This window comes from Crocuta crocuta, unplaced genomic scaffold (genome assembly GCF_008692635.1).
Source record: "Crocuta crocuta isolate KB4526 unplaced genomic scaffold, BGI_CrCroc_1.0 scaffold235, whole genome shotgun sequence".
Lineage (NCBI taxonomy): Eukaryota > Metazoa > Chordata > Mammalia > Carnivora > Hyaenidae > Crocuta > Crocuta crocuta.
In genome coordinates, this window is record NW_027531285.1 from 9,534,122 (window position 1) to 9,557,819 (window position 23,698).

A 23,698-nucleotide genomic window follows, 5' to 3' on the forward strand; every position below is an offset into this window, starting at 1 on the left:
GAAATAAACTTCCCTACAAAGCCCACCTCCATCACAGAGTTATGAACAGATGAATGATGGTTGTTCTAAGTCACTACACTTTGAGGAGGCTTGCTATGCAGCAACAGATAACTGAAACAGAGTCAAGGAAGTTTTTTGGAGAAGGTTCTAGTGAAGCTAAGATTTGAAGAATGAGTACAATTCAACTCTTGGGGGGAAAGGAATGGTGTTTGAGGCAGATGGAGCACCATGCGAAGACCTCAAGGGGGGAAGCATGGCAAGAACCAGAAGAAGCCCAGTATGGCCAGCAGTTAGGGAACCGAGGGGAAAGTACTGAGCATGGAGGCTGGAGCAGTAGATGAGGGCCAGACCATACAACGTGTTTAACTTACAAAGGAATATGCATGTGCTTTCCTTTGTCCTACGTGGTTAGCTCAGCAAAAATGAAAAGTAGTATCTTTGCCCAGAGGAGGAAATTCCATCCCATGGACCTTGCTAGCCATAACACAAAGACACATTGCTGATTAAAAGTAAGGTCTGAGGAGAAAGAAAAGATTCATTTATCCAAAAAATATCTGTTGAGTACCAGGCACCTTCATCACGGGAAAAGGAACTCGCAGTGCATGCCTGCATATAAAAAGCCACATTTCAGAGGTCTGTACGTACACACACACTCCAAAATTTCAAAATCTGGAGGGGGCCGAATGGCAGGCAAGCCTGTGTCATCTCAGGCAAGTCACTTAATTTCACTGACCTTCACCTATTATAATGGAATAATGACAGTCCTTTTATAGGGAGTGCTTTTATAGGATCACTGGGAGTGAGAAAAATATAGGGAAAACACCTAATTAAATACAGTAAAACCTTGGTTTGTGAGCATGATTAGTTCTGGAAATGTGCTTGTAAAGCAATTGTGTATCAAAAAGAATTTCACCATGAGAAATAATGGGAGTGCAGATGATTTATTCACAACCCACAAATATTCATATAAAAATGATTACAATACTGTCATAGAATACAAAATAATAAAAAATACAAAATATGAAGAAAAATAAACAAATTCACCTGCACTTATCTTTGAAAACCTTCGTGGCTGGTGTGAGGGAGACAAAGAGAGGAGGGTTATTGTGTAGGATGACTTTCACGATCACTCACTGAATCACTGCTACCTACTGACTGAATGGAATCTTTTTCTTCTCATGCAACTTTAACAAGGAACCCATCCCGTGACACTTGTTTTTGTCTCCTTTTGAGGATTTCTCAGAAATGTGACATTGCATTGTCGTTAGATTCATCGCTCGCACTGCTTCAGCCTTATTCAGGTGATGCTTTTCTACAAAATTTTGCACTGTTCCCCACGTTTTCCACATCTCCCTAATCTCATTTGAAGTGAGGGAGTCCTCTGCCTTTTTCGCCTCCTCCTCCACAGATGAGATGCAGAAGTAGACCTGTTATAAAATCTTGCAATTTTGGCCACTCGAATATCTTGTTCATAGTTCTTGATGATTTCCTTCTTAACTTCCACCGTAATCATCTTTTTCTTACCACCTTTCTTTGCAACCTTTTCCTGCATGAGGCCATTGTATATGTTTGCATGGATGTTGACTACAGGACAGTATTAATGAGCCCTTGTCATATACTGTATTTAATGTAACTGGCAATAAGGCAGCAGAGTAAAGAGTCTATATCTGCAGGCAGCCTGACCTAGAATGAAGCAAAGCCTCCCTAAGCTTACTCTTGTATGGAAAAACAAAGGACTGTCCATAGGTGCTTTGAAGTGACAAAAAATACACTAGTGCCAGCTGTGGGCACCTTCCAACATTCTGAAAAAATCACTGATTTTTGCCAAACACCACAGCCCAAGACTAAGCATCAAAGCATGGGAGGTGATCACCCCAATCCTGCAACAAGAGACAGAGAGAGAGAGAATGAGAGAGAAAGAGAGAAGAACCATTGTTTCAGTTGTGGTCATATGACATTCAGCATCACGTACTACTCGTATTGCAAGACATCGCCTGTTTATCAAGTTAAAATTTATTAGAAATGTTTGCTAGTCCCGTGGAACACTCACAGAACAAGTTACTTGTAACCCAAGGTTTTACTGTACACGATAAGTACTCAAAAAAATGATAGGAAATTAAAAGAGAAAACATTGTCCCAATACAGTACAGAGCAAGGCAAGGCATATCTAGTTACACAGCAGAAGCAGGATTCAATCATTTAAGACAAAAGTGCCATTCTTTTGCCTTCTATATTTTATTTATTAGGCAATCCATTTCTGCCAATGGATATGGACTACCCTGAAAAAAAATTTTATAGTGTTGTTAGCAAAGCTTTCTGCTGATCCTTTCCCACTCTCAGAGACATAATCGGCAATCAATAACACATCTTTTGATCCTATTTGGTACAGTAATGCTCAAATGTGCAGCAAAGAATATAAATGAATCGTACCTGGTGCTTATTATGTGCCAGGCATGTTGTATACATAAAGTACTTATGTATACAACAATTCCCCAGCAATCTCCACTGATAGGTACTAATTTCCCCATTTTGCAGATGAAGAAGGCAGATGTCAGAGACATTACTGACTTTCCTGACACCATGTCTCACCGCCAGAAAATGCCAGACTCCGAACTCAAACCCAGGTGTGCCTGATATGAGGACCACCAAAATCGGACCTCCATATTTAGATATCCTGTCACTTCTGGAGGAAGTTGTCCCAATTGAAAAGCTATCGCATCTCACAAGAGACCTTCAGTGTCTCTTCAAGGGTCAACCTAGGTCAGTGGCTATGTTTTTAAAGCAACAGATATATATCAAAGCAGGTGAACCTGAGGAAAACATCGTTTCTTGGGAGAGGTGGTACAATGAGCCACCACAGGCAACATACTGGAGCCTGTGACTGAGGAGCGGCCAAGGTGGGGTCTCCCAGGAAGGACCACCATCTTTTTGCCTTATTTTTAAATTTACTAATCTGTTTAAAGCCCGTCAGATTGTTTAAGCATCAGATTATCTCTAAGGGCCATGCTAGCTCCAGGATTTTATTATGTCACAAATTCTGCCGTGTTGGATTCTGAGAACAGTTCCTTGGAAAGGTGGAGATGTCTCTGAGCAGAACTCTGATTCCTCTAATTTCAGGTACAGGCTTGTGCATATCTAAGAATAAACACCCTCTAAGACTGACTGAATGACTTCCTCCAAGAAAGGAAGGAAATAAACATTTATTAAATTGGGGGGGGTGGGTGCCAGGACATAAGCAAAGAATCAATCCTTCCTTATGTTATCAGGCCTAAACGTGGCAAACCGATCTATCACGGTGAAATTCTACCTGAAAGTGGTTTAAGAAACATTTCATCTTCATCAATGATACCTGTTTGTTGCAGAATAACAGTACCAGAGGTGGGTAAATATGCACTCATCTATGCATCAAAATACTTAACTGGCTGGAGATATGATGTGCAAAGAACTAAGAAAATTATAGGAAAGAGCTAGGAAAACAGAAGAGAGTATTTCGGTGTGGTGGTGAGCCATCCGGAGGCAAACAGCAGAAACAGACATCTAGCCATAATGGGGGTGGAAGGGTGTGTGCTCTTGAGCTCTGTTGGGACACCAGACCTAACATAAAAGAAGCATCCAGAAAAGGTGACTGCAGTTTTCCCACCAGGAGCCTGAACCTCTTTAATATGAATAAGAAATAACGACATTAATAGTTTCCTTTCTGGAACTACAGTAGGAAATTACACTGTGTGCAATGCAAGGGTTAGTCATACGTAATTTAGGCCTAAAATTAATCCTGAAGCCAAAAAGCTACAGGAAAGTGGAACAAAAGGAATCAGAGCCTCTGGGACACGAAAGAGGGCTCTTGGAGAGGAGAGGACAGTTGCCTGAAATAGTCAACAGATGGAGCTGGGGGGCTGCGAACCCCTTGGATGTCAGCAGGGAGCGGGTCGTCCCTGCAGAGAGCTGGGCTTCCTGCTGGCGGCGGGAGTCAGTGCGTCAGGCACACGCTAATCCAATATGTGTGCTCGCCACACACAGTCCTATGAACTCGATCAGAGAAACACGATTGCAGCCTGCGGAAGGCGTGAGCCGCTGACGGCACAGTGAAGTGCACAGGTCCGGCGGAGGCTCTGACGCAGTCCCAGACAAAGCCAGCCCTTTTTGTACTGCTAGTCCTTGAGAATCTGGGTCATGGAGAACCAGAAGCTGGACCCCGAGGGGTCCAGGCTTTGGAAAATACAGGAAATCTCTTCCTTCTATTTTATCTATTTACTTATATTCCTCTTATTTATAAATGATCTCCACTGTCCAGAATCGGCATTTTTCTCTAATAAAGAAAATAGTTTTGTCCATGAATGGAAAGAAAAATCAGCTAGGAATGTTCCTGTTGTGGCCCCTGACATAGCTGGAGCAAAGGAGGGCCTTGGAGGGCCTTGGAGGACCAGCCTAATATTGTTGGTGGTGCTATAGCTCCTGGGGAGAGAGAACAGCCACTTCCCCCTTAAGAGGGGGCAAGGTTGAACCTCCTAGAAGATGGGAACCAGCTCTGTCTGTTTTTTTTTTTTGTCTACTCCACTCCTTGCACAGTGCCCAGCACACAGTAGGTGCTGACTACTTTACCGTTCATTGGATGAAGGAACAAATGAATGACTTACAGCCATTGTGGCCTTGGAAGTTAGATAGGAAGTCTTTGGGGCTAAGAGATCTGTATTTAAATTTTGGCTCCTAAATCCTGTCAGTGACAACATACCGGGCAAGTTATTTGACCTACTCTTGGCCATTAGTTCTTCAACAATAATGTGTCTTTTTCACTGTTATATTCTCAGTGCCTGAAAAGTAATAGGTGTTCAATAAATACTTTGTGTAAATCAGTTTCCTTGTTTATAAAAGAGGTACCAAGACATCTACCCCGGAGAATTAACTGTTATGAAGATCAAATGTGATAATGTATTTAGAGTTCCTGACACACAAGAAGTGTTGGACAAATACATAGTGACTATTATTTTTGTTGGCAAACATCCCCCTGCCCTCTGTTCCAGTAATCCAGGTAGTTCTAAGATGTGAAGCCAGGACCCAACGCTATGGACTTCTTCCAAGAAGTAGCTCTCTGTGCTCTGTCTTCTCTCTCCTACTCACCTTCTAAGCATCTGAGCTTGCACTCAGAGTTATTCAAGGGATGTCCTGGTCGGGGAGGCCCTGATCAGAGAACATTATCCACTTTAGCTCAAGGCTGGAAGTCCAGCGAACAAAAGAAACCAAGGCAGCCTCAGTGCCCAGTCAGTAAGAAGGCAACTGGCTTCCTGGGAGTCAACCCTCTTTCCAACCATAGCCCATATGGGGCCCATAGAAAGAACACAACAGTCTAAGCTCATCCCTCTGAAAGATCCAACACACTAAACTCCAGGTTTCAGAGGGCTTCCTAGTTTCAAAGATTAGGCTTTGTCTTCCTTGAGTTTTTCTTCGGGAAAGATACCAGTGGGGGTTTCCACCTCAGGATTGGACAGTCATGACCTCAGATCTATAGGGGATGTATTGTTCTAGAAGCTTCATGGGAAATCAAAACCTCAGGACCATCTGGAAGCTTCCAAGAAGAGACATCTGTAACTCTGGAGCTTTGTAAGATAAGCCAGGACAATTTTCTTTCCAGAATGCCCGAAAAGACAGCCTTGCTTGGAGAATTTTAAAGAGCCATTCGATTTTGTGTTTCAGTACCATGATGACCTGGAGAAAACCCAACAGCAGCACAATTACTTGAAGATCATTCTTCGGTTTCGGTGGGAATGGATTGGCAGCATCTTTTAAGGAAGAGGTAATGATGATACCAGTGTATTTGTGTAGTGTTTTGACATCTCTTATCAATTCTGAATTTATCGTGCCTGCTTTGATCTTTAAAACAATTCTGTAAATTAGGTAGACCAGGTACTTCCAGTCCTATGTTACAGATGGGAAAACTGATGTTTAGAAGGTCTAGCTGATTATCCAGACTTGCATTTCATTAGACGCAGACCTGAAATTTGCTTCCATCTTCAATGCTTTTTAATGGACCACCCAGCCTCCCAGCTCCCAGGTGGGTTTGGACTAAGTGGAAGAAACAAAAAAACCAGCATGATAGCAACCTCCCATAACAGAAACAAATAGATTGTTGTAGTTCAAATCTTCCTTGTTAGGAAATGCCGCTTCCAAATGTTTTCAAAAAAAACCCAAAACTAGTATCCTATAGAAGTTAAACTTGAATCATTTTCTTTAAACTTCCAATAATTGCTTTCAAATATGTGACCACCATTTCCCAAGAATTTGTCTTCTGAAATAATATGAAAGAATGCCACTTTTAGAAAACAGTTTTCTCTTAAAAATATGTGAAACGTTGTCTCCTATAGTTTGGAACAGTTTGGACCATGATTGACTCTTGGAATGGTTGAGGGGCCCTTCATTTCCAAAATATGTTTCCTAAATTTCAAACATACATACTTGCTTGTAGGCTTTGACACATGTAGAATGAATTTACCTTTAGTTGACTTGATTATTTGAATGAATTATCAGCTGGGTAGTTTGCAAAGTCATGTTATAGTCACACACTTTCACTCAGAAATAATAACTCACAAAGTCGACATCCTCACTTTTGTTTCTCAAGAGATTTAAAAAAATTTTTTTTAATGTTTTTTATTTATTTCTGAGAGAGAGAGACAGTGTGAGCAGGGAAGGGTCAGAGAGAGGGGGAGACACAGAATCGGAAGCAGGCTCCAGTCTCTGAGCTAGCTGTCAGCACAGAGCCTGACATGGGGCTCGAACCCACAAACCGTGAGATCATAACCTGAGCCGAAGTCAGACGCTCAATCAAATGAGCCACCCAGGTGCCCCAAGAGATTTTTTTAAAGAAGTTGACAATAGGAGAATTCCTTTTGTTGGAATAATCGTGTATGTATATCTGGAAGGCTTATGGGCTTTGGAATTAGATCTAATTTTGATGCTAAATGTCACTAGTTCATTCATTCATTCATTCATTCATTCATTCATCTAAAAAATTATTCTATCTTATATGTCAACTGTTGCTATCTAGGCATACATGATAGTAAGTAAAACTTGTGGTTCCTGCACTTGTGGAACTTACAGTCTAGTGGCTTTATTTGCTGTGTGTCTTAGGCAAGTTACAGTACTTCTCTGAGCTGTATTTCAAACTGTAAATTACATGATAATGGATACTAATATACTAAAATGAGTGAAGATATCTTCTTCACAAGACTGTGGTGAAAAAAAAATTAAACAGCATAAAGCGCCTGGTTCTTGGCCAGTGGTCAAGTAAATACTGGTATTTGCCCAATTTAATGAAATCAAGGCCAGCAGCAGAGGGCAGTAGAATCCCTGATGACCTCTGTAGTCTTGATAAAATACCTGGAATATGGGTTTTACCCTCAAAATTCTACTCACTGAAACTGCTCTCTCGGATCTCCCATAACTGGTGATCTCAGCTGGCCTTTCTCACGTGTCATCGCCTCCCAGCTCTTGGCAGAGTACTTATGTTACTGATGTTAGTGATCCTGACCTCCTGCAAGAAAGCCTCCATCCCGGCTTTCGTGGTTCCACCCACTCACTCTGAGTGTTCTTCCTGTGTTCCAGCTCGGTTCCCTCCTCCCCCTTCTCCTCTTCGTGCTCATGAGGACCATCTCAGTGCACATGGCACCCACATCTTCTTCACCAGCCATGACCTACCTTCTCACTCCAGTCCTGTGCGTCCAACATCCAACTGGCCTGCAGCCAAACAATTCCAGAATAGATTCTGTCATCTTCTCAGAGGGGACTCTGCTGGGAGCCTCACTGGCTTCGCTGGATGACAGTCACAGCGAGAAAATGGCAGCATTTGCACAGCTCCTGCCATGAGGAGTGAGACTGGTATCTCCTTCTGCTACTACTGGCTCAAGTTGGAAATGAGCCTGCTGGTATGGACCAGGCCTCACAATATTCCAAATCAGACCGATATTCCGCACACAGATACCTCATGAGGAAAAGTATATTCCTGCCTCTTCAAATGAGATTTTAGATGAAAGCTCTGTGGATGATTGTCAAAAGGCTCTTCCCATGGGCCTTGTAGATCCAAGACTTAGGTAATAAAGGGGGTTAAGAACACAAGAGTTATAACTGAGCCTGGCCCTGAGACAAAGAGCCTAATTTAGAGTTAAGGAATAGATAAGGGCAGAACTTAAGTTAATACCTACACCTTTTCTAACTGGTGATGTATGGCAGTCCCTTCCCTAAGGCCTACTTTCCATAAACACCCTCCCTTACACCAGCGGCTGGGATGCGGATAGATAAGAGTAGCTAAAACATAAACCCAAAGACAAAGGCCGACACATTTAGGGCCTCCATGGTGTTTTCACATTCAGCATCAAGTCAAAAAAGTTTCCACAAACAACTTATTAACCAGCTCGAAAACATTCGTCCTCTTGAGAGCCACACAGAATGACTCCTAGCCTATCTATATACAACTTAACCTATGTTCTAATCTTAGCATTATTAACTTAAAACAAATATGTATGTCGTCCTGGTTTTCACTAAGAACATCCTGTTATTTCCTTAGTTGTAAGATTTACTCAACCTCACTATGATTGGGATAATTTTGCAAGGATACTTCCAAAAAACCTGTTTTTGTACACTTTTCAAAGCATCTTATCACAAAGAGTTTTCTATTGTAAAACTTCCTTTTTCAGATGCCATGTTATCGTTTGACCAATAAATAAAGGCACCAAAACCGACGGTGCAGAGATGCCTGCCTGGCGATCAGAAAGAATCCGGGGCTGGCTGTCTCACTCTCTCACTGACACCGTCCATCCTTCAGGGGCCCCTGGACCGGCTGGAGAGGGCCTCCGGCAGGCCTCCTCATCTTACTTTTCTATTTCTATTCATGACGCCACTTACATTCCCAGACACGCCAACTGGAGAATTTTGAATCATGGTGGACCTTCCCTGTCCCTCAGTTCTCACGTCCAAGCAATGATCAAATGCTGTCCATTTGACCAAGCCTCCTGAATCTGCCCAGTCCTTGACTTTCCTGTCACCCTGTGCAGCCTCATACCTCTTACTCAGACTACAGTAACAGCCTCCTAGGTGGGCCCCTGCTCTATCTCTCCATCCCTTCTCACTTCTTGCTACCAGGCTCACTTCGGTTCCTAAAGCTCACCTCTGATCACTTTGCCTCCTTGCTCAAAACCCATTAATCATGCCCCAAAGCGTACAAAGTAATGTCCGAATACCTCAGTCTGGCACATTGGCAACTCTTCACAATCTGATTTCAGTTGACATTTGTCTTATCTCTTTGGGGAACTCTAAGCCCTTCCCCACACTCTTGTAATTTACAGTCCAGTGAGGGAGGTCACCACTAATCGATCGTCACGGGAGTGCATCTGTGAATCCTGATGAGGGCTCTGAATGGCAAAAGAGGTTACTATCAGATCTTAAAACTGAGAGCCGGGCTTGGCACATTCAAGGAGCTGATGAAAAGTGGGAGAGACATGAACAGAGCAGGTAGTGTGTGGGACATGACTGGGGAGGAGGCAAAGCTGTCCACTAGGGGCTTTAGGGAGGCCCTTAGGTCAATTTTGTTCTTTACCTTAAGAGCAATGGAAGGCCATTGGATGGCTTTAAGTGTTGTGGGCAGGACCAAGCTTGTATTTTTAAAAGCCAATCTTGTGGCCTGTAAGCTCCTTGAGAAGGGCTTTGCCTTTAGCTTTTGGTAACCCTCAGAGTGCCCGAAACAAGGTCTTCTGAGACAAGTGTGCTGTAAGGAGCTGCTAAATGACTACCTGGGAAGAGGAGTGAAAAAGACATGAAGGAAGGAGGGGACATGAAAGAAGAGACTATCAAGAGAGCCTGCTAAATCGATTGGAAAGAGGTGAAAGCCATGTGATGTTCAAGGTGTAGGTGGAAAATAATGAGCTACTTTTACACAAGCATCCTAAGTGTGGGCTGCCATTTCACTGCTGCACCACAACCTCGCGGAAACCCCTGCTGGAATCTGGCTTTGGAATTGCCTTCAGCGGTGTTTATCAGTTACACATCTCAAATCTCATTGTTTTACTGGTCAAACGTGGTACAAACTATTTTTTCATGCCCCTCCCCCAGGCCTGTATATTCTTTTTATATGCCTCTTTATATTGTTTTCTTGGATTATAAATTATATGCCTCTTCATATTGTTTAATTTGGATTATAAACTTCTAGAAGACAGAGACCAGATCTCTTAAATAAACTTTAATAAGAAAGGCAGCTATTAGGAAGCTGGATGCCCTACGGGGCTTCTCCCATTAACTGTGAAGGTGAAGGGTGTGAGTGGAGAGAGCATGAGGGGTTGATGAGTTTAACGGGGGACCAGGAACAGGGCAGGGGAGCTTCCTTCAAAATACAGACTAATGTGGGGGCTTGACACCTGGGTGGCTCCTTTGGTTAAGCTCTGACTTCAGCTCAGGTCATTATCTCATGGTTCATGATTTCAAGCCCCACATCAGATTCTCTGCTGTCTGGTGGATCCTGCCTCGGATCCTCTGTCCCCCTTTCTCTGCCCCTCCCCTGTTCCGGCGCACATGCTCACTCGCGTGCTCTCTCTCTCTCTCTCTCTCAAAAATAAATAAACATTGGGGCACCTGAGTGGCTCAGTCAGTTGAGTGTCTTACTTCAGCTCAGGTCATGATCTTGAAGTCTGTGAGTTCGGGCCCTGCATTCGACTCTGTGCTGACAGCTCAGAGCCTGGAGCCTGCTTCAGAGTCTGTGTCTCCCTCTCTCTCTGCCCCTCCCTCGATCCTGCTTTGTCTCTCTCTCTCTTTCTCAAAAACAAATAAACATTAAAAATAAATAGACATTTAGAAAAAAAAAATATATATATATATATATATCAGAGTGGGAAAANTGGAAAAATAGCTTTCATAAGTAGAATGTGGAGTAGTGATTCAAGCGTGGGCTCTGGAATCAGAATGCCTGCATTTAAATGCAGACCCTATTACTAGCTCAGGGGCCTTGGGCAAGTGATTTAAACTCCCTGTGCCTTGGTTTTTTTGATCTGTAAAATGGGCTGATAATGCTACCTATCTCATGTGGTTGTTTAAAGATTAAGGACAGAAGGTGCCCAGGACAGGCCTGGCCCATGGGGAACACTCAGTACTTCTCAGCTGGTTTTTCTATTACTGATCATAAGCAAAAGGTGCCCGTGTTTGTGCTTCATCCAATTTTAAGGTCCTTTGTTCTGAAAGATTTGAAATTGCAGTTATGAAGTTTGATGCACATTTTTCATTTATTCTTCTACAGACTTTATTTTGATGGTCCACAGAAATGTAATTAATGTTGTGCAAATATTTTGGTTAGGACTAAACGCTGCCTGCAACATTTAGCACAAAGAACAAAACCTAACAGTCATCACATTTTGAAAGCTGAATGTGAGAGCTCTGCGGTAACTCCTAACAAGTGAGAGATTTTGAATAAACAGTAATTATGCAGCAAAAACCTAAGTAACAGCTGTTGGGAGTGTGGAAGCAGACAGAGGCTGGAGGTTTGTGTAAGTGAGGGATGGAACCTCTCACTTGAAATAATTTATTATCCAGAACAACAAAATACCAACTCACTGCATATCACTTGAAGGGGAAATTTAAGGGGTGAAAATACTTCCATGTCATCTTGGAACGTTTATTGCCACAATGTTTACTTCTCAAAAGTAGGTGTGAGGTTAGCCAGCTGTGGTTTACTGGTATAATGCACAGTTATGGTAAAACACATGTATATTTATTTGATATGGTCAGAATTTCCAGTCATTTCCTAGCCTGAATATGGCAGCAAGTTTCCATTTCCTCATTGTTTTTATTCAACAGCAATTTTTGAAAGGATTTCAGCACTTCAAGTAAATGAGGAAAGAACAAGGAGCTCAAGAGACAGGGAGAAACAAGACAGACAAAGAGAGTAGGCAAATGGTAAGAGAAAAAAAAACAGTAGAGTTGAGGCCAAGAAGTGTAAAGAGTAGGCAAAAATCTTGCCTCTATCTCTCTATGGTGAGTTTTGGCTGAAATCTCTCTGTATTAAAATTTTGCCCAGTGAGGCATCAAGATGGCCTCTGGCTGGAGACTGAATCATCTTTGCATAATATCGATATGACCTACTTGTGCAGGTACTCAGGGAACAGAGCAAAACCTCCATTCCAGATCCAAGAGGAAGGCCCAGTACACTTTCCCATCCATGTGCCTAAGGACCCTGACATGGAAAGAGATGATACCACCTTCCCCTGCACAGCTCACTCTCGTTATTCATATTCCTAGAACTGGGAAGCTCATAATCTACTCCTTTGTAACCGCTGTTTATAGAAGTACATTTGTCAGAGCCCAACAGAGCCAGAGACAGTGTGAAAATGAGGGAATTGTAAGTAGATTTGTTTCATGACTCCTTTTCTATAGGAACCTGCCCCATGTGTGCATCCCTAGTATTGGACAACTCCAAAGAAAATCTCCCCTCATCCCTCACTCATCCACCAAGAATTCAAACAGGAAGTGATGGAAGATCCTTCCTCACTGTCCCAATCCATACTCAATGATTATCTTTTTATTATCTAGCTTGGCAAATTTGAAATAAAATGTTTATAGAAAAATAAATAAATGAATAAGTGGTTTCCATTTCCCCTCCAGCTTAAGTTTCAGTAGAATTGAATGGTGAGATGTATGTTCGTGGAGTGGGGGCTGAGACATTGCATTTCTTCTAAGATAAGCAGTAGATAAGCAATGTTTTATTTTTTGCACCATTTTAGAGATGAATAAAAACAAGACTAAGAGATTTCTAGAAGAGTCAGAAACAGAATGTTCATTCTTAGCCCATTGCTCTATTTTATAAATCAACCCCATGGTTGAAATTTTGACTGAAATTGCCTGATTCAAATGAAGAAGCCCCATGCCTACTCAGTATAAGAGATAAAGAAGAAGAAAAGAAGGACTACATTATTCACTATCTCGTTTCCATTTTCCCAGTTCAAAGCCAGAGACTGGTAGTTCAGGTAGAAGGGATGTGCGGGGCCAAACCTGTACCCTCTGAACACTCAACAAATTAGCTGAAGGGTGTCTGTACCGAGCTGTCATGAGGCCAAGCAGGAACTGTTACCACAGACCGGGCGGGGTTTGATTTATTCACTTGTTTACAGAGCAAAAACAAGTTGAGCAAAACTAAGGCAGACTTATGGGTCCTTGGCCAGCCAGGATCATGTGCCTGTCATATTTACTCAGCTCATATTACTGAGAATGCACTAAAGTTTATACAGTACAGAGTGTTTTAAATGTTTTCCCTGAAGTAATAAACTGCAGACATTCTTAGCTACCAGTGTATTTGGATAGCGGATTTCAAATATAAGTGCAAGAGAAATAGCAAGCAATTGGTTTTTCAATGAAAAAAACTTGTGATTAGCAACAGGTAAAATCATGCCTGTTGGTTTTTTAAAAAGCTCTTTCTTTGGTATTCTGTAGTTTTGTTAAAATATGTCTGAGGATGGGTTTGCAAATGGTTGTGTTTCTTGAATCTACGGATCTGTATCTTTCATCAATTTTGTAAAATTCTCCACCATTATCTATTCAAATATTCTCTTTCCTCCATTTTCTCAATGTTTTCCTTCTGTAGCTAACATCATCCTCAACGGGGAAAAACTGAGAGCCTTCCCCCTGAGATCTGGAACACGACAGGGATGTCCACTCTCACCACTGTTGTTTAACATAGTGCTGGAAGTCCTAGCATCANACGTCTCCTTTTGTCCTTCATGTCTTTTAATGTTTTTGTATTTGCTGTCCTTTCATCCTTCTGGACTGACTTAGGATGATTTCCTCAGATTGGTCTCCTAGTTCATGAATTCTCTTTTTGTCTGCGACTTGTCTATTTTTAACATGCCCATTCAGTTTTTAAAGATATATGTATTCCACAGTCTTAAAATTTTGAGAAAACTTTTGTTTTTAAATATAGAATTATAATAAGTTGCCAAAATAGTACAGAGAGTTCATGTATACCCACTTTTGGCTTGCCCCAGTGGTGACCTAATTACTGCATTACTGAAGCCAAAAAATTGATTTGCACAATATTATCAATGACACTACAGATTTTACAAGTCTTTGTCTTTCTTCTATGACTTTTATCACCAGTGTAGATTCATACAACCACTGCCACAATTAACGTGCAGAAATGTTCCATCACCACAGTGGAGTGCCTTCAGGCTGCTTCTTTATAGTCACACCTGCTTACACCTTGTCTTAACTCTGGATAACCACTGATCCATTCTCCCTCTCTATAACTTTGTCATTTTGAGAACTTCATCCAATTTGTGACCCTTTGAGACTGACTTTTTTTCACTCAGTGTAATGTCTTTAAGATCCATCCAAATTGTGTGTCTCAGTTGTTTGTTTAGAAAGCTCTTTATGTATTCTAGCTATAAGTCCCTTATTAGATATGTGATATTCACCTATTTTCACCTCCAATAAGCTTTAGCTTTTATTGCCATATTTTTCATTTCTAAAAGTCCTATTTGGTTCAGTTTTCAAGGTCTGCCAGATCTTTTTTTCAGTGACTCTTGTACTTTTTCTGTGTAAGACCTTCTTTTATATATTTAATCCTATAAATTCTTTTTAAAAATCATTTCTAGGGGCGCCTGCGTGGCTCAGTAGGTTGAGCGATTGACTTCAGCTCAGGTCATGATCTCGCGGTCCGTGGGTCTGAGCGCCACATAGGGCTCTGTGGTGACAGCTCAGAGCCTGGAGCCTGCTTTGGATTCTGTATCTCCCTCTCTCTCTGCCCCTGCCCCCAGTCACACTCCGTCTCTCTCTGTCTCTCAAAAATGAATAAATGTGAAAAAAAATTTAAAAATCCACTTCTATTCAAGAATTACAGTATTTAAAGTGTTAATATTACCTTCTGTACTATACACATAACTTTTGGTGACTTTTTCATCGTATTGTTTCCTCATATGTTTTACAGTTTTAGATTATGAACTTGCCTTCACTGGCATTTAACCTCTGGAAATCCCTACGGAGACCTTGTGAAGGGGATGTTCTTCAAGAGAGGTTTTGCATTTGTTCTTGTAAGTTACTCCAAGAGCATCACCAGCTAAGCACTACTTTTTGTGCTATTACCAGAACTTAGAGTTTCCTAGATCTTGCCCATGACATGAATTTGAACGTCAGATAGTTAGGTGGCTATAAACCCTCAGGGATATCTATCTACCTTTTCATTTCAAAAACCCCTACCCAAAACCAATAGATTTTTTAAAAATTATTTTTAAATCCTGCACTGGTTCATCCTGGCATCCTGTTGTGATTTCAGTTCCAACTTCCTATCTCTAGGGCTTAAGGCTTTATCTCCTGTTCCTACACAGGGATTAGTATCCAAACCCCTTCCCTGCAGCAGCTGAAGTTTCAAGTCTCCTGTTGACTTCACTGAGTTTCATTTTCCTCATTATTTTTTGATTTCTCAAAATCTGGTGATTTCTCTTACTTTATTGTGAGCTCACTTCTTCACTTAAAATGGATTTCATTTAAAAATAGTATATTTATAAATATTTATTATATTTTATCCAGTGTTCCTCATGTTTAACAGTGGGAGATTTTCAAACTAGATGAGTATTTTCCCCATTAGCTGCTCATAACAAATTTTACAAAACCATCTACTGGCTCCTTTAGTAAAACAATGCTAGTATTTATGATGGAGATATAAGTTTCTGCATGACCTTGGAAATAAACATTGCTTGAGAGTGCAATTATGAGGTCCTAGCTCTCACCATGAATGTCATATCTGCAGAGAAGACTTCTTAATCAACTTCCAGCCCAGATCACATCTACTTCTTGCTGTAGTTCAGCCTCTTCAAAACACTCACACTATCTTATTTGTTTGGTTCTTAAGATATATTTAGTATAAATCTCTTCCTGCTGGAATGAGGTTAACCATCAGGTCAGTATATAGGGATAGAAAATAAGCTTACCCATCTAAGCAGCCACCAAAATATTGGTGATGTGGACACATGGAGTGTGACATAAGTGGCCAGAGATACACATATGGAATGTAATTTCAAGGAAGAAAATGGAAATTTAGTAAAATAGTATCCCATTTGAAAGAAGCATAAACATAAAAAGTGAAAGAGGGGCACCTGGGTGGCTCAATTAGTTAAGCAATCAGTTAAGCATCTGACCTTGGCTCAGGTCATGATCTTATGGCTTGTGGCTTCGAGCCCCACATCGCGCTCTGTGCTGACAGCTCAGAGCCTGGAGCCTGCTTCAGATTCTGTCTCCCTCTCTCTTCCCCTCCCCTGTTCACACTCTGTCTCTGTCTCTCAAAAATAAACATTAAAAAAAATTTTTTTAATGAAAGAATGATTGCCTTCATATTCTAGAAAAAGATGTCTGAGAGGGAGAATTTGGCAGTGTTTCTCCAGCTCTAGTCAAGGTGGAGGAAATCTGGTCTGGGGCATATAAGAATTATTTCCTGTACTTTCTGTGGCCCAAATGAAAATGCAGTTGGGATCATCCCTTTGATCTGATTTCACAGACTGAGAGCAAGTGACTGTCTGATTAAAAGTGTCCAGGTGTCGTGCAAGTGTTCTGCATGGCAAACATGGACATTTTGACCTCTGAGAAGGACTACCCCTCCTTGTAACTAGTGAGCAGGCATTTTAGTTTATAAATAAGTTTCCTATGAGCTTTGTAAGCAGATCAGTCCCAACCAGCCCAGTAAAACATCAAGTTCAATGTCAGTCAAGCTGAAGATCACACTGAAGCTTGGTCAGGGCAACAAACCAGCCTCCAAGACCTGTTCTGCCCCAGAGCTCATCCCTGGGCTGGCAACGTCAAACGACCCAAAGAGCTTTTAAAAATATTGATTCCTGGTCACCACCCCCAAACTTTCTTGATTGAGAATGGGTATGAGGTAGGGAGAAGGAGAAAAGAATCTGTGTTTTCAACAAGCTCTTATGATTCTTATGCAGCAGACATGGAAAACACTGCCCTAGATCATTTTCTTTTTCATCCCTTTGTAACTGGAATATCCATCTTTTTTTTTCTTCCCTGTCTCAAAATAATGACTCTGATTGCAGAGGACTTAATTGAGTTTAATGCTATCTCCACTACTGTAGGCTTAATCATTCCACAGGTATTTGCAATTTGAAGTAAGGTCTTCTCAGTGCAAACAAATCTGCAGCATTAGGGCTGCCTCATTTCTTTGGAGCAAGGAGGAAGATCAAGTTCAATTCTAATGCTCTTTCACTCACCCGTCTGCAACCCTCTCCCATTCTGGTGTTTCCTGTTGCTCCAAACCACAGAAATATATGTTCCAAGGTGCTAGCTGCAGCTGCAGGAACCTGGCTGTCTCTGTGTGTGATTTCAGTGGCCCTTGAAGATTCCCTAGAAGACAGACCCAGTGTATTACTCAGGGTCCTGTGCCTCTTCCAGTCGCTCTTTTTGCAGGGAGCACCCACTTCTCCTTGTGAGCCTTGGAGTGCTAGGATTCAGGATTCCTGTTACTTGAGTTGGGGACAAGGGAGAAAGGATTTTGATATCTTAACTTCTGCTAACTATTATTCAAGTAGGAAAAGAGAAAGAGAATTAATGGGATGGAAGGACTGAAGAAGAAATCAAATATGCCTTTCATGCGAGAAACAGTTAATACTCTTCTTCGAACGGCTGCTTTGGAGAATGCTTTTCGCCAAATTAACTTCCTTCCTGGAATTCACCTACTGATAGGTTTTAATTTGATCTTGAAATAAGCTAAGTGGAAAGACAAAGAGAAGCATAGGTTACTGACAGTCCAGAAGGCCCGAGTGTTTGCCATAAAATCTCTTACCCCAAGATCAGGGTTAGGATTAGAAAGTATAATTCTCAGCATTAAATTTCATTATCATTTAAATGTGAGGTTTGTAGCAACCCCTGGGCTGCAAAGAATCAATTCCATTCTTCAGTTTTATTCAACAAGTATTTGTTGGCTGTGTAATTTGTGCGGAGTAGTTTTGATGATAAAGCCTGCAGATTTCACAAGAGCTAGGCCTATCTCGAGAGCGTTATCTATGCACCGTGACAGTGAAGTCTAGGAACTTACATGACAGCTCATATCACCTCAAGTGACAAGTACTTAGTGACCACGTTGATGTGTCTGGCATCCTGCAGGACTTATGGTGGCATTCTCAGGGCTTGAGGTGGGTCACCACTAAGTGCTTTCTCTCAGTGCCTCTGATGAAGGTTATGGAGGCCACAGTGCAATGAGCTGTGAAAGGACTGTATGATTCCTTCATAGAGAAGCTTGTGAGAGGAGTCATGTTCATTAGACAGGCTTTCACCTGCCAGGTATTTGCAACTGAGCACTTTTATGTATAGATGGGCCATCTTGTGTGAAGTTAGCAACAAATTTCTCAAATATTCTCTGTTGAATATCTTCCCTTTAATATATTCAGATATGGCACCAATTCTTTTTTTTTTTTTTTTTTTTTTTTTTTTTTTTTTTTTTAGTTTATTTATTTATTTTGAGAGAGAAAGGGAGAGAGAGAGAATCCCAAGCAGGCTCTGCATCAGCAGAGCAGAGCCCCACACAGGGCTGGAACTCACGAACCATGAGATTATGACCTGAGCTGAAATCAAGAGTGAGATATGTAACTAACTGAGCCACCCAGGTGCCCCTGGCTCCAATTCTTCTCTATTTTCAGAAAAAAATTAAGCATTTAAACATCCCATTAGAGAGACTGTGAGGGGTAGTTGGAAGCAAAGAGTTGAAGCTACTATTTCTCTTTTCCTCTTAATTCCAAAAGCATCACGAGCAAATGAATAATGATCCATCACTCGGCACTGCATTGGACACATTACAAAATGCATATCTATGTATCTGTTGATGCAAATTGGACAAAATTTCAGAATCTCTAAAGGCAAGAAAGAGAGTTTTATTCAAGCCCAAGTTAGGATAGCCACCCGAGATACAAAATCTTCACCAAGAAGAGAGTGCTCCTGTAAAGGAACATCTGGTGTAGGGTTATATACATTTTTTTACATAATTTATATAAAAGTTACAAATTATTAGACAACATTTCAGAAAGTTGCAGACCTTCTCTTAAGTTTGGAGTAATGCAAGGCTGTATGACTTTAACCTCATGGGATCCAGGGAACTTTCTTACTTCTTACCTTTCATGCTCAGAATGGTCCTTTTGGTAATTTTCTTTAACAAAGCAGATGTACAATGTGTGCTCAGGGTAGACACAGAGCCCATGCTTTGAGATGTTGCCAAGGCATTTTGACCTTGGTAAATGTTAAAGTATAGCTTCCCTGGGAGCTCAAGAGCAGGGGTGAGGAACATGAAAAGTTGAAAATATCCTTTATCACATCTATATCTATTCAGAAATAGCCTCTGAACTCTAACGTATCTCAATCTGGCAGATATATGAAAGAAGAGTACCTACAAAGATTTTACAAATGAAAAGAACTATGTAGCAAAAAATGCAAAGGCGCCATTCAGAAATGTTGCACCTGTGTGACCAGGAGACCTGGCAGACCAATCACATACTAGGGGAGGCAGGCTTAGGTATAATCCCGGATTATATGGGCACCAGATGGCGAAATGTGTGGAGATCAAGCTGGGAAGGTGAAATGTTCTGGGTGCATCAAAGTAGTCTCTTGGAAAGAACAGACCTTGAATTTGGTGGTGCACAATGAGAATATGTCTTGGCAAAGTGTTGAACAGAGGCCATTTCAAACAAGAAGTGAGTGCAAGGGAAGGTGAGGGGGTGGGTGACCAGGGTGTTAAGCTAAGGCATTACTGGAATATAAGAAACTGGAGAAAACTGGATTTATTGGATCTCCTCTCAGGGAAAGTACTTTGTATGTTTGGAAGAAATATTTTGATAAGCTTCTTGGGATAGAGAGGAGAGATTAAGGGCCTTGTAAGCATGTTTATGTTCAAGTAACAACACAACAATTATGTTCTTGTTATATTAAACTTCCTATTTAGCTGCAGGGCCTTTGTTTTGCTAATTGGGCCTGGCCTCCTATGGCCCTCCTCTTTGTTCTTCATACCCATCCAACCCTATTCCAGAGCTCAGCCACCCTAAGTAAATGTTAAACAGATGACTAGAGGATATTGGTGTGAATATGACAGCCAGTCCAGAATGCCACGGCCAAGATCAGGGAGCTCTGGCCAAAGTCAGGGAGCTCAGATGGTATACGGGCAAGCAGAAAGGTTGCCTGTGGAAAAGAGAACTAAACACAATGAAGAGAGAGGTACACGGGCATCATGGCTTGCTAGAGAGAGCACCACATTTACAATCAAAATACCTGGGCTCCGGTCAAACTCTGTCACTAACTACTCATATACTCTTAAGCAATTGGTTGACTTTTTATTCATCTTAATGTCATTGGGAGTTAGAATAGGGCTACGGGGCTGGAGACACGTAAATATTTATTGACTATATGAGCAAATGAATGAGTAAATGAATGACAGCTTCAACTTTCAGTTTCTTCAACTGCAAGATAGAGATAAATAAAACTTCCTACATTAGGGTCCTTTCTTTCTTCCTTAGACCGAAGGAGAGCATGCATATAAACGTGCTTTGGAAACCATAAAGCATCCTCTAAACTCCAATGATTTTATAGTCAGACTAGTTGTAATGGTAGTTCTAGAGGTGTAAAATGTGCCCATTGTTAATGTTGAATGTGTATCTAAGTTGATAGGGATTCTAGAGTTCTGCAACCCCTGCTTTGAAGTCAGAGTGAAGAGGACCCATGCCCTGGCCTTCCAAAAGTTGGGGACCACTGAATTGGTGTCCTGGAGAATCCTACAGTTCAGTCTACCTCCTGTCTTTCTCCTTTATTCTTCGCACAGAACACTTCATTTCTGATACTTCTGGTTACCAAATGGGTGGGATTTTTTTCACACCATGCAATTCTCCAAGATAGTAGCTGGGTGTCCTACAATTTAACTCAATTCTGACCCTATATACCTGGAGATACTGTCCAATCCTGAAGCTTAAGGACAGAGTCCCCCAAGGTTGCCCCCACTCCAGTTCAGATGCCAGTCTCAAGCCCAGATTGTCACCTGGGCTTCTGATCGAATAACTATAAATTAGAGGTTCCCATGACTCCCTCCTCAAGTTCAGTTCATTTGCTGGAGCAGCTCACAGAACTCAGAGGAACACTTATGTTTACCAATTGATTAAGGGATATGATAAAGGATGCAGATGAACAGCCAGGTGGAGAGATACATAGAGCGAAGTCTGGGGGAGTCCTGAGCACAGAAGCTTCTGTGTCTGTAGAGCTGGGGCGTGTCACTCTCCCAGTATGTGGTGCACCAACCTGGAAGCGCTCCAAACTCCACACTATCTGAGTTTTTATGGAGGCTTTATCGCAGAGGCATGATTAATTCTTATCTCCATTTTTCAGCCCCTCTTCCCTCTCAAGACAATGGGGGGCGGGGCAGAGCTGAGCATTCCAGGTGGCTTGGTCTTTCTGGTGACCAGTCTCCATTCAGGAGGCCAGCCAGAGTCACCTCAGAACAAAAGACATTCCTGTCACCCAGGAAATTACAAGGAGCCCTATGTCAGGAACCAAGGGCAGAGACCAAATATTAGAACAAGAGACACTCCTAGTGTTTATATCACTGAGAAAATTACAAGGGCTCAGGAGCTCTGTGCCAGTAACTGGGGACAGAGACCAATATGTATATTTTATCTTATCTCACAATCTGAAACCATGACCAGTATTTTGCTAATTCCTGGCAAAATGGGGAAAATAAGGATGCTATAATGTATTTTTAATAAAGCTATTTACGTGCAAATTTGAAGAACATCTTTTTTTCTGAGAGTATGTTTTTCTTTATTTTGGTGTCATTTTAAAAATGAGATTGTGGCAGTAGGAGATATTTATGTGGAATGTCCTTATCTAGTAAATCGTAAGATGGCAATTCTATGTCACTGCCTCAATATATCATTCCATTTATTCCCTGAAATTTTGTTTATGCAGAAGACCCTTAAGTTCAGCAGCTGCTACCTCAAGAGAGTTCTGGAAGGATGGACACAGAGGAATTTGGGGTTCTTACATCAGTGCCATTTTCTGGTCCTTCAACCCGCTAAAATTCGGCAGTCATACAGTTAAAAACTCTATAGGTAAAAATAAACCAGGAGAAGCTTTTTTTTGGAAAGTTGTTCTAATGAAACAGTGAGATACAAACAAAACAAAACAAAACAAAAAAACCTGGTTTTTGAAGTTTTTGTTGAGGCTTTGACAACTCTTATTAACAAAATAGATGACTAAGAAGTTTACATTTAAGCCAAATGGAAGCAGTAGCTGAAATATGAATAGATAAAATTATTTATGACCTTTTCAATGTTGGTTTAATTGCCAGAGAAATGAGATGCCTTTTTTAACTTGGCTGTTCTGGCATTTTCCATCACTCTGCCTTTTTCTCAGATAATCTTTTAAAGACTGGTGTTGACCAGATTGGTGTAGGTTTTGACCAGATTGGTATCAAATTACATTTTGACTTTGATATCTGAGTCAATCCACAAATCAAAATTGAAGTATAAAAGAGGCCGTTAAGAATTTGGAGATAAAGTTACCTTTTAATGTTCATAACAGTTTAAATTAAATTTAGTACATGGATAGAAGTTCTAGAAGTGTTTATATGCATCATCCTCAAATCACTTGTCCTCAAATCATCCTCAAATCATTTTTAAAGCATTCTATTAGTTCCAGCTCTTATGCCTCCTAATTCTTCTTTATGGTAGTTTGTCTCTTCATGTGGTTTGTAATCCTTGATTATGAACTCATCCTTAGAAAAGTGGGTTTTTTCCCCCTCCTGACAGGTCCTATGACCTGGGGCTTGTTGAATTGTCTCTAAGGAGTAATTTGACATTTGCATCTACTGAAGCCCTCGGGTTTTCAATGTTCCTATACCACTTCTTCATTTCATTTCTCAGTTTGGGGTTCTGATGCTATGCACATAGTATAGATGGATTATGATGTGTACGCGTGCAGACCTCAATTTCAATTTTCCTTAAAGACTTTTGCCGATTTGAAACCCAGATGGCAAGCTCAAAGCTCTCCTAGGCTGCCTTGTGAATTTTCACTTGTTATTATTTTTAACGTTTATTTATTCTTGAAAAAGAGAGACAGAGTGCGAGCAGGGGAGGGGCAGAGAGAGAGACACACACACACAGAATCTGAAGCAGGCTCCAGGCTCTGAGCTGTCATCACAGTGTCTGACATGGGGCTCTAACCCATGAACCATGAGATCATGACCTGAGCCAAAGTTGGATGCTTAACTGACTGAGCCACTTGGGCACCCCTTCACCCGTTATTTTTATATGACCTTTTGTCACCATTGAGCTACCATTTATTGAGTGCTTATTCTGTGCCAGAGCTTTTGCAGACACTATTCTACACTATTCTACTAGAGCTTTTGCAGACCACTCTACTTCATCCACTGGGCAATTATCAGTAAGTTCCATCCATTTCTTGCATCTCTCCTTATCAATAACTGAAAGGCATTTTTACTTCAGGCAATTATAAGCAAAACAAAAGGATTTGCTGAGAATGGCTGAACCCACATTTTGGAATTATGTCTGTACCCTAACAGTCTTCTCTTATGGTATATAATATCGCTCCGACACTAATACCCATTTATTTTCCACCAGGATTTAGGGGAAACCAGGAGTCACTGGAACCAGGTGTCATACTGTTTGAGCTCAGGTCGTCCTTTTTGTTGTAGTTA